Below are 17,147 nucleotides of genomic sequence, written 5' to 3' on the forward strand. Positions count from 1 at the left end.
AGTCTCAGCAAACAACGGCCTACAAACACGATTTCAGGATTGTAAGCAATAAAGCCCGTAGGTCGGGGCAGCTCCAATTCTATTCCTGCTAACTTCTCATCACAATTTTCGGTTCCTAAATAGCTGCAAATTTAGAAAAATTCAGCAGACAACAGAAGGATGAGCGGTAGGGAATGACATGTCTATCCCATCTCATTATTTTTTACAGATGAAAAACCCACATGTAAATCGAATTGTCTGCATTTTGTTGACACTTCCTCTGCAAAATAAGGCTTCCAATCCTTTTCAGTACGTTTCCCTAAAAAGCAGAGACATCACCTTGCCAACAAAGGTCCATATAGTAAAAGCTATGGTTTTCCCAGTAGTGATGTATGGAAGTGAGAGCTGGACCATAAAGAAGGCTGATCGCCAAAGAATTGATGCTTTTGAATTATGGTGCTGGAGGAGACTCTTGAGAGTCCCATGGACTCCAAGAAGATCAAACCTCTCCATTCTGAAGGAAATCAGCCCTGAGTGCTCACTGGAAGGACAGATCCTGAAGCTGAGGCTCCAATACTTTGGCCACCTCATGAGAAGAGAAGACTCCCTGGAAAAGACCCTGATGTTGGGAAAGATGGAGGGCACAAGGAGAAGGGGACGACAGAGGACGAGATGGTTGGACAGTGTTCTCGAAGCTACCAGCATGAGTTTAACCAAACTGTGGGAGGCAGTGGAAGACAGGAGTGCCTGACGTGCTCTGATTCATGGGGTCACGAAGAGTCGGACACGACTAAATGACTAAACAACAACAACAATCCCACATCTAGTGCCAACTCTGTGCTGAAGTTCCCACCTTTCTCAAATATCTTTGCTGTGTGGAGAGTTGAAGACCACATGGTTAATCTGGACCCTACTAGACCAATGTCAGAAGAGAGTAAGTAACCATCTCCATTCTGAAGAAAATCAGTCCCGAGTGATCACTGGAAGGACAGATCCTGAAGCTGAGGCTCCAAACCTTTGGCCATCTCATGAGAAGAGAAGACTCCCTGGAAAAGACCCCGATGTTGGAAAAGATGAAGGGCACAAGGAGAAGGGGACGACAGAGGACGAGATGTTTCTCGAAGCTGCCAACATGAGTTTGACCAAACTGCGGGAGGCAGTGGAAAACGGGAGTGCCTGGCGTGCTCTGGTCCATGGGGTCACGAAGAGTCGGACACGACTAAACGACTAAACAATGCATTTTTTTAAAAAAAAGAAAAATGCATATTTTTTGGTGTACACTATTTAGGTCTGAAACTGCATCACCAAATTCAGAGAAGTATGTAATCTGTGTGATAGGTGTCATACCCTCCAAGTGTCCCTATTTTCCAAGGACAGTCCTGGAAATATGAAAGCCATCCTGGCAGTGCCAGATTTATGTATAAGCTAAACAAGCTATAGCTTAGGCCCCACTCTCTTGGGGCCCCCCCAAAATTGAAAGGAAACAAACAAACCTGGATGTATATTTCCAAAATATAAGATAAAAAACAAATAAAACAAACCTACATACAGCAACAGTGTTTTGCGTTGTGTAGCCTCCTATGATGTAAGTCATGGGCCCTGCCTGCTAGCCAGCTCCCTACAATATCACTGGTTTGCTCATTTCTATATATAGGGTGCCTTCATTCTGCATGTGCAAATGGCTTTAGATACCTATTAGGTCCATAAATTACCATATAGCATATATTCAACACAAAAAACAGTGACCATTTGTTGTTGACAAAGAACAGCTGGAAATGTAAAGGGCCTCATTACATTCAATAGCTTAGGACCGCATCAAACCGAAATCCGGCCCTGCATCCTGGCTTCTGATTTGATCCCGGAATGTCCCTATTTCACCTGCCAGTGCCACCGCTGTCGAGCTTGGGGATGAGGATGCAGTGGTGGCACTGAGAGCACCCAAGGAAAACCCTGCTGCCTCTCCATGGCTGCCACTGCTGGTCTCCTCCCTTGGGCTGCTCATAGCGGTTTCTGGAGAGTATTTAAAGACCTTTAAAGCCCTAAACAGCCTCGGTCCAGTATACCTGAAGGAGCATCTCCACCCCTATCATTCTGCCCGAACACTGAGGTCCAGCGCTGAGGGCCTTCTGGCGGTTCCCTCGCTGCGAGAAGCCAAGTTACAGGGAACCAGGCAGAGGGCCTTCTCGGTAGTGGCACCTGCCCTGTGGAACGTCCTCCCACCAGATTTCAGAGAGAAGAAGAAGAGGAGGAGGAGTTTGGATTTGATATCCCGCCTTTCACTCCCTTTAAGGAGTCTCAAAGCGGCTAACATTCTCCTTTCCCTTCCTCCCCCACAACAAACACTCTGTGAGGTGAGTGGGGCTGAGAGACTTCAGAGAAGTGTGACTGGCCCAAGGTCACCCAGCAGCTGCATGTGGAGGAGTGGAGACGTGAACCCGGTTCCCCAGATTACGAGACTACCGCTTTTAACCACTACACCACACTGGCTCTCAACTACCAGACTTTTAGAAGACATCTGAAGGCAGCCCTGTTTAGGGAAGCTTTTAATGTTTAATAGACTATCGTATTTTAATATTGGATGCCGCCCAGAGTGGCTAGGGTGGGGTATAAATAATGGGCGGGGTATAAATGGGCGGATGGGCGGGGTATAAATAAATTATTATTATTATTATTATTATTATTATTATTATTATTATTATTATTTATTAGAGATGCCTTATGTGACCTCCCCCTCCCTTCAGAAATAACTAAAGGAGGGGGAGAGTAAAAATTTACCCCTGCACAGAGAGTTGGGTGAATCCCCAGAACAGATTTGGGGGACACACAAGAAGTGGAAAGAGGGGAACTTCCATTGCACAAGCTTGTTTCCTGCTTGGCAGGGGGTTGGACTCGATGGCCCTTGTGGTCTCTTCCAACTCTATGATTCTAAGCAGAAATCCTTACGTTAACAGAACAGGTTACACCAGATACATCTCACAGTTGGCCTTTGGAGAAGACCCTGATTTGCAAGCTCATTGGCAAGGCAAGGAGCCCCTCCTATTGTATGTAATTCACCCCCTCCTCAATTTTATTGTTTCTGGCAGGCACAGCAACAAAACGTGCATTGTTGGAAGCAAATCCTTCAGTTGGGGAGTTAGGAGAGTATAGTCCTATTTATTTTTAAGTGTCATATAATAATCAATTCATTTACTCTCCATTGTAACGCGATGAATCATAATGAACATATTTGCATAATATGCAGTTTCACAGATATTCAATTACAACTCGGCATTTGCTAAACGTACTGTGGAAATCAAATGGTTCTAAGCAGAGGCAGGCTGGCTTTCCAGTGTGCATGGGGAGTCTTGGGGAGGTGGTGTGTGCCTGTTCCTCCTCTGTGCCATCGTCTACTCTGACAGCTACCCGAGGACTGAATGTCTGCTCATTAGCACCACAGGAGCTGCCTCATATGGAGTCAGACCATTGGTTTCTCCAAGCCCTGCCTAGTGGACAGGAGTCACCCCAAGTCCTATTTGTCAGGAGTTCAGCCTACACTCGAGTAGGACCTTGGTAGAGACACATGCCTGACTGGCATGTTCTCTCCCTCCTGGTCAATCGCTTGGGAGCTTCAAAAGCTTTCTTCTGCCCGAACATCATAGTGACTGATGCCAACTGACACCGGCACACTTAGGGATCCGCAGAGTTTGCGCATCATGTGTGACAGACCTCAGCAACTCAGCATTTTGGCTAATCTACTGAATTTACATATAAACAGACACAGAGCACTGTAACATGGCTCCCTCTCTCTCTAGCATCAGACAGCAAAGAGAGAAAGCACAAAGCACAATAGTCCCACTTCACGGAACACAAACATCCTGTCTCCATCACTGGAGTCCCACACTGTGGAGTCAAAACATACACTGTCATGTGATAGACAAAAATCCCATGACTGCAATCATGGAGCAGGAATTCTAACACTATCTACAGATACCTCCTTCAAAAAAGTTCGAGACTTTTGAGAGTGGCCCCCTCTGCTGTCACCAACATCTCCTTCTCTTGGTGGAACATAGGAAGATACCTTACACTGAGTCAAGCCACCGGTCCATCTAGATCGGTATTGCCCACAACAATTGGTTGCTGAGGAAAATATAAAGACAAGGAAAAGTTTCGTACCATCCTTTTTTATTTCAATATTACAGAGAGAGGCTATAGAACCCAGCCTCTTGGATAATGGTGTTGTCCGAAGTGAATCTCCACCCCCTGTGTGTCCCACTTCCTCATTTGTCATCATCATCATCACCTCCTCTGTTGTTGTTTAGTCATTTAGTCGTGTGCAACTCTTCGTGGCCTCATGGACCAGACCACGCCAGGCACTCCTGTCTTCCACTGCCTCCCGCAGTTTGGTCAAACTCATGCTGGTAGCTTCAAGAACACTGTCCAACCATCTCGTCCTCTGTCGTCCCCTTCTCCTTGTGCCCTCTACCTTTCCCAACATCAGGATCTTTTCCAGGGAGTCTTCTCTTCTCATGAGGTGGCCAAAGTATTGGAGCCTCAGTTTCAGGATCTGTCCTTCCAGTGAGCACTCAGGGCTGATTTCCTTCAGAATGGATGCGTTTGATCTTCTTGCAGTCCTTGGGACTCTCAAGAGTCTCCTCCAGCACCATAATTCAAAAGCATCAATTCTTTGGCGATCAGCCTTCTTTATGGTCCAGCTCGCACTTCCAACCATCACTACTGGGAAAACCATAGCTTTAACTATACGGACCTTTGTTGGCAAGGTGATGTCTCTGCTTTTTAAGATGCTGTCTAGGCTTGCCATCGCCTTTCTCCCAAGGAGCAGGCGTCTTTTAATTTCGTGGCTGCTGTCACCATCTGCAGTGATCATGGAGCCCAAGAAAGTAAAATTTCTCACTGCCTCCATTTCTTCTCCTTCTCTTTGCCAGGAGGTGATGGGACCAGTGGCCACGGTCTTACTTTTTTTGATGTTGAGCTTCAGACCATATTTTCCGCTCTCCTCTTTCACCCACATTAAAAGGTTCTTTAATTCCTCCTCACTTTAATCACCTCCTCTACTATTACTATTACTCTCTGTGGTTTCAGGAAGGCTTTCCTTCCACCCCACCTGCTGATGCTTGTGATTGAACCTGGGACCTTCTGCATGCAAAGCAGCTTCTCTTCATCCTGGAGAAGAGTGACTAGTGGGGTGCCACAGGGTTCTGTCTTGGGCCCGGTCTTATTCAACATCTTTATCAACAACTTGGATGATGGACTCAAGGGCATCCTGATCAAATTTGCAAATGACACCAAATTGGGAGGGGTGGCTAACACCCCAGAGGACAGGATCACACTTCAAAACGACCTTGACAGATTAGAGAACTGGGCCAAAACAAACAAGATGAATTTTAACAGGGAGAAATGTAAAGTATTGCACTTGGGCAAAAAAAATGAGAGGCACAAATACAAGATGGGTGACACCTGGCTTGAGAGCAGTACATGTGAAAAGGATCTAGGAGTCTTGGTTGACCACAAACTTGACATGAGCCAACAGTGTGACGCGGCAGCTAAAAAAGCTAATGCAATTCTGGGCTGCATCAATAGGAGTATAGCATCTAGATCAAGGGAAGTAATAGTGCCACTGTATTCTGCTCTGGTCACCTCACCTGGAGTACTGTGTCCAGTTCTGGGCACCACAGTTCAAGAAGGACACTGACAAACTGGAACGTGTCCAGAGGAGGGCAACCAAAATGGTCAAAGGCCTGGAAACGATGCCTTATGAGGAACGGCTAAGGGAGCTGGGCATGTTTAGCCTGGAGAAGAGGAGGTTAAGGGGTGATATGATAGCCATGTTCAAATATATAAAAGGATGTCACATGGAGGAGGGAGAAAGGTTGTTTTCTGCTGCTCCAGAGAAGCGGACACGGAGCAATGGATCCAAACTACAAGAAAGAAGATTCCACCTAAACATTAGGAAGAACTTCCTGACAGTAAGAGCTGTTCAACAGTGGAATTTGCTGCCAAGGAGTGTGGTGGAGTCTCCTACTTTGGAGGTCTTTAAGCAGAGGCTTGACAACCATATGTCAGGAGTGCTCTGATGGTGTTTCCTGCTTGGCAGGGGGTTGGACTCGATGGCCCTTGTGGTCTCTTCCAACTCTATGATTCTATGATTCTATGATTCTTTGGAAACAGCACAGCCATTATTCAGACATTAGTCTGCTGAATCTGGGAGCATCGATTCCAAGAGCGGCATGTTATCATGGCATTCTGGATCGTAGTTTAGCCACTTTGGCTTCCTGGAATTCCCATTGTTCCAGCCTTCTTCTTCTTCTTCTTTTTTTAATGAAGGCCAAATTAGTCTGTATGGAATGCACATCCTCGGAATCTCTGGCTTGACATGCTTTGAAAACCCAGGCCCTTGTGATATAATAAGATGGATAACAGAACTCTACTATAAGCATATGTTAATGTCAGGAACCCGTCTGAATTCTTAAAACCCGACGTTCGGCTCATTTGCAAGTTTAGTGCATGTTCCATTGAAGATGGGGTCTGCATTTGAGCAATTCCCAGGCCGCTGGAAATGATTACGGTGTCAGTGTTTTATCTCTGTGCTTCCACTATGGTTTAATTTCTATTGTGTGTGTGGGTTTTTTTCCCCAAACAACCCCTGGGTTTTTTGGCATGCAGAAGACACCATCAAAAAAATTACTCCCCTTCCAGATGTAAAGGCTAAAAAAAAAAAAGCCCTGTCAAAACAGCAGCCAATGGTTTACAAATTATTATGGAAAATGAAGATTTATTTTTGCAAGCATAATGCATTTGGTGGATCCTCAAGGGTTTTCGAAAAAGCCTGTTCTGCATTCAGAAAGCAGCAATGTAATGGCAAAAGGCTAACCCAGCCAACAATGCTTAATTTGTTTTGACTCTTGTTACCATTGGCTTGACAGTATGGAGGAAATAAAAAGCGCATTGCAGAAATGGGTAAGTGGATGCTACTAGCAGAAAATAGCAATATAGCTATAATACTTTTAATCAGGGGTGGGCCACCTTTTTAAGCTGATGGGACACATTCCCTTTTGATCAGCTTTCCAGGAACCAAACGCCAGTAGTCATTTTGTACTCACAGCTGTCCATGGAGGTGCAGGTTAATTCTGTGTCCAGGGTGGCTGTCTACCAACTCCATTTGGTACATTGGCTGAGACCCTACCTGTCTGCACACTTTCTCACCAGAGTGGCACATGCCCTGGTTATCTCCTGCTTGGACTACGGCAACATGCTCTACATGGGACTACCTTTGAAGGTGACTCAGAAACTACAACTAATCTAGAATGTGGCAGCCAGACTGGTGAGTGGGACTGGCGTTTACCAACTCCCTTCTCACTGTACTTAAACCTTGTCTTAAATTTTCATTCCCTCCCTCGGTGTTAGACACCTTTAGCTCTACTCAAACCTCTGCCACTGCTTAAAATCCCCCCTCTCACTGTTTCTCCAACCTAGCTTTACTCAAACTTTTCTCATTGCTTAAAGCAGCTACTTCCGCCTGCTTCCAGAATCTCCCCCTTCTAACTGTAACTAGACTTCTCCCTCTTCTAATCCTTAGCTGTGAGAGAGATGGAGGATGAGGAGCCCTCAGATATCTCATAGTACCTTCATACCATACTAAAACCTCTCTGGTTGTTTAAACCACAATTTCCCTCCATTCCTACTTTACTCAGATTTTTGCTATAGTTTTAAACCACTCTTTTTGCTCCCATGCCATAACCCGTTGTGCAACCTGGCTTCACTCCCCCCCCCCCATGCTGCTCTGGCTTCATGCAAATCCTGGATTACTATGAGGCACCACAAATCCTACCATGGAGACTGTGCTTTGACATTTTTAACTGCACATAGGATCACAAGAAGTGACCTTATGCCAGTGGTTCTCCCCCCCCCTCGGGCCACACTTAGGGAAGCTGTTAATGACTGGTATTTTAATGTATTTTTAATCTTTTGTTGGAAACCGCCCAGAGAGGCTGGGGAAACCCAACCAGATGGGCGGGGTATAAATAAATTATTATTATTATTATTATTATTATTATTATTATTATTATTATTACAGTGGTGCCCCGCAATACGAATGCCTCGCAAGACGGAAAACTCGCTAGACGAAAGAGTTTTCCATTTTGGAGGTGCTTCGCAAAACGAATCTCCTATGGGCTTGCTTCGCAAGACGACAATGTCTTGCGAGTTCCTGCTGTTTTTTTTTCTTCCCCCCCTTTTTCTAAGCCGCTAAGCCGCTTATCAGCTGATCCGATCAGCAGATAAGCCACTAAAAGCCGCTAATAGCGCTAATCCGCTAATCTGTCAATGGGCTTGCTTCGCAAGACGAAAAAACCGCTAGACGAAGAGAATCACAGAACGGATTCTTTTCGTCTTGCGAGGCACCACTGTACTTTCAGCATCAAAATTTGCTTGCTCCACACCAATTATTATTATTATTATTTTGATAGGCAATACATTGGAAAACAAAAAGTAACAACTCCTCACAGGGCTTGATTTATAACATAGACCATAAGTACTTTATAATATTACCATGGGACATCAAAAAAGGATAAAACAGTGCAGCTACATAAGAACACGAATGATTCCCAAAATATAATACTGGCGCCAACCATTTTGCGTGGGGGTTCTGTTTCTGGCATAAGCCTGCTCTGCGCCATTCCACCCTGTGTGTCCCCCCCATTCTGTCCCAGTTCTGCCCTCTTCCATGTCCAAAGGGACCCACGCCTCAGCAGTCACTTGTCAATTGGATGCACGCAAAATGGCCGCCGCCTGCATTGATTGTCCTTGAGTCTTTCCACCACACTTGCCATCCTCTCCTGCCACACCAGCGAGGTGCCCCACACCCTTTGAGAACCACTGTCTTATAGCATCTCTCCATGTAGCTCAGCATTCCCTGCCCTGGCTGGCAGCTGGCTTTCCAGAGTCTCAACTGGGAGATGCCAGGAAGTGAACCATGCAAAGAAGGTGTTCTGCCACTGAGCTAGATATGGAGTAGAAATATATTTAGGTTACTTCACCCCACTTGATCAATTGGAGAGCCATGGATTTGCCAGCCTGATTTCTCAGGGGGGGAAATGGGATACAATGGTAACGAGGGGTGGGGTGGGGTGGGAAGAGGTCCATAATTACAGTCATTTTTGTTATTAAATACCTGTCTGTTTCATTGCTGATTTTTAAAAAAATCACCTTTTATCTGGTGTGCCTTTGTTAATAACACATTTGCCTTGTTGCGTAATTTTTATTTGTCACTTTTTCTTCCTTAAATGTGTGTGTGTGTGTGTATTTAGGGTGGTGGCAATAGTCAGCAGAGCCAATTTCAAAACCTGCTATTTTATTAGATCATTCTGGGACAAAGGGAATTCTGGGGGAAATAGTGGCAGACACAAAAAAATGGTAGCATCCACACCCCTGACAGATCACAACATCCGGGTCATCTTGAAAACTAAGACAGCCGGATGAAAATGAATGGGGAGAAATGAACCCAATTCATAACCATTAGTTACCAATAACATTTGTTTCGTAATGAATGAAGATTGAAATGAATGGGGTCCATCTGCTTTATATTCATTTGTTGTAGTATGAATGCACACCTTCTAAACAACCCCTTCCTCCTTAGCTAATGGCTGAATGTGGTGGGGTGAGAAGATGGGGCAAGTGCTCCCTATAGCACAGGTGGAGTCTGCAGCTCCCAGACTCATTTTATGTAGTCCCAGATGCCTCCTGAAGCTGCCCCATTGTTCCAACACAAGAAGACTTCCTACCTTCCTTCTTCATTTCCTCCAGCCTTTAAAAATGTCCATCTCCCACTTTTTATAGAACAATTAGAATTGAATTCTGCATACCTGAAGTCCATCAGCCTTTGTTTGATGACATGCACAAAGGCGCAGATCCATAAAAGGAACATTCGTTTAATAACCCCCATTTCATTTATAGCCCTTGCTTATATATTCAGTTCACATTACATTTAATAGCTGATCATAGCCCTGAAATCAACAGCACTGTTTGTTCTGTTTATGCACGGCAGAAGCGCCGCAAAGCATCCCAGCAAAACCATTTCTTTACTTGTTTTGTTCCTATTCTGCCTTTGTGAGACCACACGTGGGATACTGTGTCCAATTCTGGGCACCACAATTTAGGAAGGGTGTTGACAAGTGTGAACGTGTGCAGAAAAGAGGGACAAAGAGGTGCCCCCCCCCAGGTTGGATTTCAACTCCCGCAACCTTTTGCCATTGGCCATGTCTGCTGGGGCTGATGGGAGTTGGAGTCCCAACAAGATCTGAAGAATACCAGGCAAAAAATCTACTGAAATAGATAATCAAATGGCAATTTATCAATGGGGTGAAAAAGAGCATTCCCTGCAAAGGCCCATTCTGCAATAAATCTTGCAGCTGTTGTGGTGGGACTTTAAGAGGTTAACATGGACTGTACAGTGGTACCTTGGGTTAAGTGCTTAATTCATTCCAGAGGCCCGTTCTTAACCTGAAACTGTTCTTATCCTGAAGCACCACTTTAGCTAATGGGGCCTTCTGCTGCCGCCGCACCACCAGAGCACGATTTCTGTTCTCATCCTGAAGCAAAGTTCTTAACCTGAAGTACTATTTCTGTGTTAGCGGAGTCTGTAACCTGAAGCATCTGTAACCTGAAGCATATGTAACCCGAGGTACCACTGTCAATTAAGGTTGGGTGAACCATCATAAAGGTAAAAGGTATAGGACCCCTGGATGGTTAAGTCCAGTCAACGGCGACTATGGGGTTGTGGCGCTCATCTCGCTTTCAGGCCCAGGGAGCCGGTGTTTGTCCACAGACTGCATGACTAAACTGCTTCTGGCAAGACAGAACACTGTGATGTAAACCAGAGCGCACAGAAACACTGTTTACCTTCCCGCTGTAGTGGTACCTATTTATCTACTTGCAGTGGCAGGCCCTCTTACTAGTTGTTTCCTTTTCCTGTTGCATCATGTTTTCTTTAAGCACTTGATAGCTTCATGCTCCATAAATTTAGTACCATGCAAATTGATGTCGACGCACACCAATATCTTCTGCAGATTGCCCAGGAAGCCACCTGTACGAAGGAGTAATTGGCACCTTTTCAAACGCTGCTTCCAAAACATCCTCCCTTTTTCCTCCTGCATGAGATCACATTAATTTCACCTACCGGGGAATAAAGTTCAAATTGAGCAATCTATGTAAAATAGTACTGCTATGGGAAAGCATGTTTACACCCCCAACACACACACACACAAGCACAGATCTTCTATATATTCCTAAGGTACTGCAGCAGGAGTGGCAGAGTTTGTGTTTGCGGGGAATAAATGATCAGTTTTCTTTTTCTACCACCCTCATTTTCAACGGCTTGCAGCTGTTCACTAGGAAAAATGACTTGGCTTTCAGCTGATATGAAAAGACTCGGCAAGTTGGTGAACTCACCCACCCGTACGAATGTGCAAATCTCCTCAGCCTGCAGACCTTTTCCTCACTCCCCCAAATCTTATGATAAGATTCTTATTGGAGCACTCATGAAATCCCACAGATATTTTCACTGGGGACAAACCTCCAAATTCACTGGCAATGCCATTGTTGCCTTAGCTAAAAATCTGATGTAAACACCAGGAAGAGGTGCGAATTTCCCCTTCCACATGAGAAATGTAGCCAATAAGGGTCAGAACTTATTTGGAGAACCTAATTGTCCCTCCACACTCGAAACAGTAATCGTAATAGTTGGCACCTGTCTGTCTCAAGAGACAATGGAGTGCACCTCTGGGTGTGAAGTCAAACTGCTGTATTAACATCACCAAATTGACCTCCCTGGGGCACAAGCCTAAGCAGTGTATATGGAGGTACTGGGTTGCCCACATAACAAGACCTCCCTCTCTCGGCCTTGCTGATGTGGCCCAAAGGAAAGCAAGCAATACATTGGGCATCATCTTGGCTGCAGGAGTTGTGAGAAGGAGGCATACAAGGCACCATCCAACCGTCTTAGGGGTTCCCCTCTAGATTTGTGTAGGGTTTACTCCGTAGCCTTTTTCTTCTTCTGAATATATCCTGAAAGGCGGTGGAAGTTTAGGATCAGAGTTTTCTTTCACCTATATGGGCTACTTTCTCTGCTGATCTGCTGCATCTGTCCCTATAGGATATGCAGAAACCACCTTCTTGACTGTTGGACCCACTATTGGTCTCAGTTACAGATAGGTAGCCGTGTTGGTCTGCCATAGTCAAAATAAAAAAATTCCTTTCAGTAGCACCTTAAAGACCAACTAAGTTAGTTCTTGGTATGAGCTTTCGTGTGCATGCACACTTCTTCAGATACCTTCAGATAACTTAGTTGGTCTTTAAGGTGCTACTGGAAGGAATTTTTTTATTTCCACTATTGGTCTCGTTAGCATAATCTGCCGAAGTCTGTCTTCACATGCAGGGGAAGTCCCTAACTCACTGAGGGTTTGAGGCCCATTGGCTACCCTCTTCTGGTTGAGCCGGCCAGTTGAAGTCATTCCCTGGAGTGTGGCCAATGTCGCATGCTGACAGCTTCTAGGAGCCATAGGTGAGAGCAGAGTGCAGGATGGGGACCACTGGTGGACAAACTACTGCAGAATGAGCATTACATTACCCCCCCACCAGAGATGTTTCCCCTACCCCATACCCTCCCCCAAACTCTAAGTATCCACATCGTTCTGCCCGGGCACTGAGGTCCAGCGCGGAGGGCCTTCTGGCGGTTCCCTTGCTGCGAGAAGTCAAGTTACAGGGTACCAGGAAGAGGGCCTTCTCGGTAGTGGCACCCATCCTGTGGAACACCCTCCCATCAGATGTCAAAGAGAAAAATAACTACCAAACTTTTAGAAGACACCTGAAGGCAGCCCTGTTTAGGGAAGCTTTCATGTTTAATAGGTTATTGTATTTTAGTGTTTTGTTGGAAATCCTCCCAGAGTGGCTGGGGAAACCCAGCCAGATGGGCGGGGTATAAATAAATAAATTATTATTATTATTATTATTATTATTATTATTATTATTATTATTATTATTATTATTATCATTTATTCAATATCATTCTGAAAAAGCAATCTTCCATGATTAACTCTATCTGACACTGTGATCTTCCAGGCTGTGTATACACTAAACATTTAAAAAGCACACAACTTTGCTGAAAGAATTCTGGGAACTGTTGTTGTTGTTTAGTCGTTTAGTCGTGTCCGACTCTTCGTGACCCCATGGACCAGAGCACGCCAGGCACTCCTGTCTTCCACTGCCTCCCACAGTTTGGTCAAACTCATGCTGGTAGCTTCGAGAACACCATCCAACCATCTCGTCCTCTGCCGTCCCCTTCTCCTTGTGTCCTCCATCTTTCCCAACATTTCTTACCCTTTACAGAGCTACAATTCTTGACATCCTTAGCAAACCATAGTTTCTTGGACAGGAGCAATGTGATTTAAATGTATGGTGTGTAAGTAGCCCAAAGCCACTGTGGCCATTTTTGCCTCTCTGCAAACGCTGCATTTGGCCTATTCCTCTGATGATAAATGCACATCCGCTGTGCTATATTAATTTTAGTCTATGGGTGGCAGTCCTTTTCTAAATTTCTTACACAGAGATTGCATTATAGTGTTCCTTGTTCCAGGCTTATGAAATTTTCTGTTTGAGAAACTCAATAAGATCGCTGCTAATTACATAATGTGCATTGGGGGAAGCTGGTTACATCTGGCTTCAGTATGAGCAGATGTTAAGTGAAGGTTAATACAGTGTGTCATCTTTTAAGAAGGGATGTCCCCACTGGGACTTCGTGGTGGACCAAGCTTGTTTCATGTTGATGTGAAACGAAGAGAAATGCAGTGACTGAGAAGGCAGGCAAAGCAGCACATTTCGAAGTACTCAGATGTAGTATTGGATTTTAGTTGTGAATTTGTAGAATAGCAGTATCAGGGGCAGAGGGAGGCCATGGGGGTCATGAGGTTCAATTTCCATGAAAGCAACCTACATTCTGAAGAATACTTATTTATTTGTAAGAGTTCTCAACCGGCTTGCACCATAAATCTGCAGGGTGCATTACAGCACTATAATCATAAAAAAAGAAAAACAGGGGGAAATAGTTTACGCAGGTATTGAAAACAATTTGAGACAAAAACATTCAGGCTAAACCAAACTGAAGAGGGGGGTCCCTCAAAAAGAACCTTGACTGTCAAGGGCCTGGTTAAAGGGGATGTTTCAATCTGCCATATTGATTCAAAATGGTGCCCGGCATCCAAACATTGGTGACAACCTCAACCTTTAGAACCCGTGTGCAGAGTTTGGCAATGATATATTGAGAGATGACCAAATATGTGCCAAAAAAGGAGGTAAAGTAACCTATGGAGAACAGATGGACAGAAAGACGCATGGATGGACAAACCACTTTTCAAAATATAGATCATAGAATCATAGAATCATAGAGTTGGAAGAGACCACAAGGGCCATCGAGTCCAACCCCCTGCCAAGCAGGAAACACCATCAGAGCACTCCTGACATATGGTTGTCAAGCCTCTGCTTAAAGACCTCCAAAGTAGGAGACTCCACCACACTCCTTGGCAGCAAATTCCACTGTCAAACAGCTCTTACTGTCAGGAAGTTCTTCCTAATGTTTAGGTGGAATCTTCTTTCTTGTAGTTTGGATCCATTGCTCCGTGTCCGCTTCTCTGGAGCAGCAGAAAACAACCTTTCTCCCTTCTCTATGTGACATCCTTTTATATATTTGAACATGGCTATCATATCACCCCTTAACCTCCTCTTCTCCAGGCTAAACATGCCCAGCTCCCTTAGCCGTTCCTCATAAGGCATCGTTTCCAGGCCTTTGACCATTTTGGTTGCCCTCCTCTGGACACGTTCCAGTTTGTCAGTGTCCTTCTTGAATTGTGGTGCCCAGAACTGGACACAGTACTCCAGGTGAGGTCTGACCAGAGCAGAATCCAGTGGCACTATTACTTCCCTTGATCTAGATGCTATACTCCTATTGATGCAGCCCAGAATTGCATTGGCTTTTTTAGCTGCCGCATCAAACTGTTGGCTCATGTCAAGTTTGTGGTCAACCAAGACTCCTAGATCCTTTTCACATGTACTGCTCTCAAGCCAGGTGTCACCCATCTTGTATTTGTGCCTCTCATTTTTTTTGCCCAAGTGCAATACTTTACATTTCTCCCTGTTAAAATTCATCTTGTTTGTTTTTGCCCAGTTCTCTAATCTGTCAAGGTCGTTTTGAAGTGTGATCCTGTCCTCTGGGGTGTTAGCCACCCCTCCCAGTTTGGTGTCATCTGCAAATTTGATCAGGATGCCCTTGAGTCCATCATCCAAGTCGTTGATAAAGATGTTGAATAAGACCGGGCCCAAGACAGAACCCTGTGGCACCCCACTAGTCACTCTTCTCCAGGATGAAGAGGAACCATTGATGAGCACCCTTTGGGTTCGGCTAGTCAGCCAGTTACAAATCCACTGAGTGGTAGCATAGTCAAGACCGCATTTTACCAGCTTCTTTACAAGAATATCACGGGGCACCTTGTCAAATGCCTTGCTGAAATCAAGGTAGGCTATATCCACTGCGTTCCCTTCATCTACCAGGCTTGTAATTCTGTCAAAAAACGAGATCAGGTTAGTCTGACATGACTTATTTTTCAGAAATCCATGCTGACTATTGGTGATCACAGCATTCCTTTCTAGGTGTTCACAGACTGTTTGCTTAATGATCTGCTCCAGAATCTTCCCTGGTATTGATGTCAGACTGACTGGGCGGTAATTATTTGGGTCCTCTCTTTTCCCCTTTTTGAAAATAGGGACAACATTTGCCCTCCTCCAGTCTGCCGGGACTTCGCCTGTTCTCCAGGAATTCTCAAAGATGACTGTCAGTGGTTCTGAGATCACATCTGCCAGTTCTTTTAATACTCTTGGATGCAGTTCATCTGGCCCTGGAGACTTGAATACATCTAAACTAGCCAAGTATTCTTGTATTATCTCCTTAGTTATTCTGGGCTGTGTTTCCTTTGCTGAATCATTTGTTCCAAATTCTTCAGGTCGGACATTGTTTTCTTTATCGGAGAAGACTGAGGCAAAGAAGGCATTGAGTAGTTCAGCCCTTTCTGTGTCCCCTGTTTGCATTTCACCATCTTCTCCTCTGAGTGACCCCACTGTTTCTTTGTTCTTCCTTTTGCTACGAACATACCCATAAAAGCCTTTTTTGTTGCTTTTAACCTCTCTAGCAAGCCTGAGTTCATTCTGTGCTTTAGCTTTTCTGACTTTGTGTCTACACGTGCTGGCTATTTGTTTGAATTCCTCTTTGGTGGTTTTCCCCCTTTTCCATTTTTTGTACACATCCTTTTTTAATCTTAACTCAGTTAAAAGTTCTTTAGATAGCCACCCTGGCTTCTTTAGGCACCTTCCATGTTTCCGTCTCATTGGTATTGCCTGACGTTGTGCTTTTACTATCTCCCTCTTAACAAACTCCCAGCCATCATGAACTCCCTTTCCTTTTAGTATTACTGTCCATGGGATCTCACCCAGCACTTCCCTAAGTTTTATGAAGTCGGCTTTCTTAAAGTCAAGAAATTGAGTCCTAGTATGCTTGGCTGCTCCTTTCCGCTGTATAGTAAACTTCAGAAGAGCATGATCACTCGCGCCTAATGATCCTCCCACTTCTACCCCACTAACCAGATCATCAACATTGGTTAGGACCAGATCTAAAATGGCTGTTCCTCTTGTTGCTTCTCCCACTTTCTGGACAATGAAGTTGTCTGCAAGGCCAGTGAGGAATCTGTTTGACCTTATACTCTTGGCTGAGTTTGACATCCAACAAATATCCGGGTAATTGAAGTCCCCCATTACTACTATCTCCCTTCCTTTTGCATGCTTGGCCATCTGTTCCAGGAAGGCATCATCTATGTCCTCCGTTTGGCTTGGGGGTCTATAGTAAACTCCCACAATGAGGTCACTGTTATTCTTCTCTCCCTTAATTTTGACCCAAATGCTCTCACTTTGGCTTTGAGGTTCTAAATCTTGGATCTCTTCACAGGTATACACATCCCTGACATATAACGCCACTCCTCCTCCTTTCTTGTCTGGTCTGTTTCTCTGAAATAGATTGTATCCCCCCATTATTACATTCCAATCGTGGGACTTATCCCACCAGGTTTCAGTGATGCCTA

The 17,147-nt window shown here is 44.8% G+C and overlaps 1 long non-coding RNA gene across 1 annotated transcript in view; it reads right to left on the minus strand.

Moving 5' to 3' along the window:
* LOC309529737 overlaps positions 1-17,147 on the minus strand; it is a 903,093-nt gene that overhangs the window by 366,792 nt on the left and 519,154 nt on the right. The window contains exon 3 of the long non-coding RNA XR_014218394.1: positions 4,369-4,437. This is a non-coding gene — a long non-coding RNA (uncharacterized lncRNA). The remainder of the gene's footprint in view (positions 1-4,368; positions 4,438-17,147) is intronic.

This window comes from Podarcis vaucheri, assembly GCF_965113315.1.
Source record: "Podarcis vaucheri genome assembly, chromosome: 3".
NCBI classification, from domain to species: domain Eukaryota; kingdom Metazoa; phylum Chordata; class Lepidosauria; order Squamata; family Lacertidae; genus Podarcis; species Podarcis vaucheri.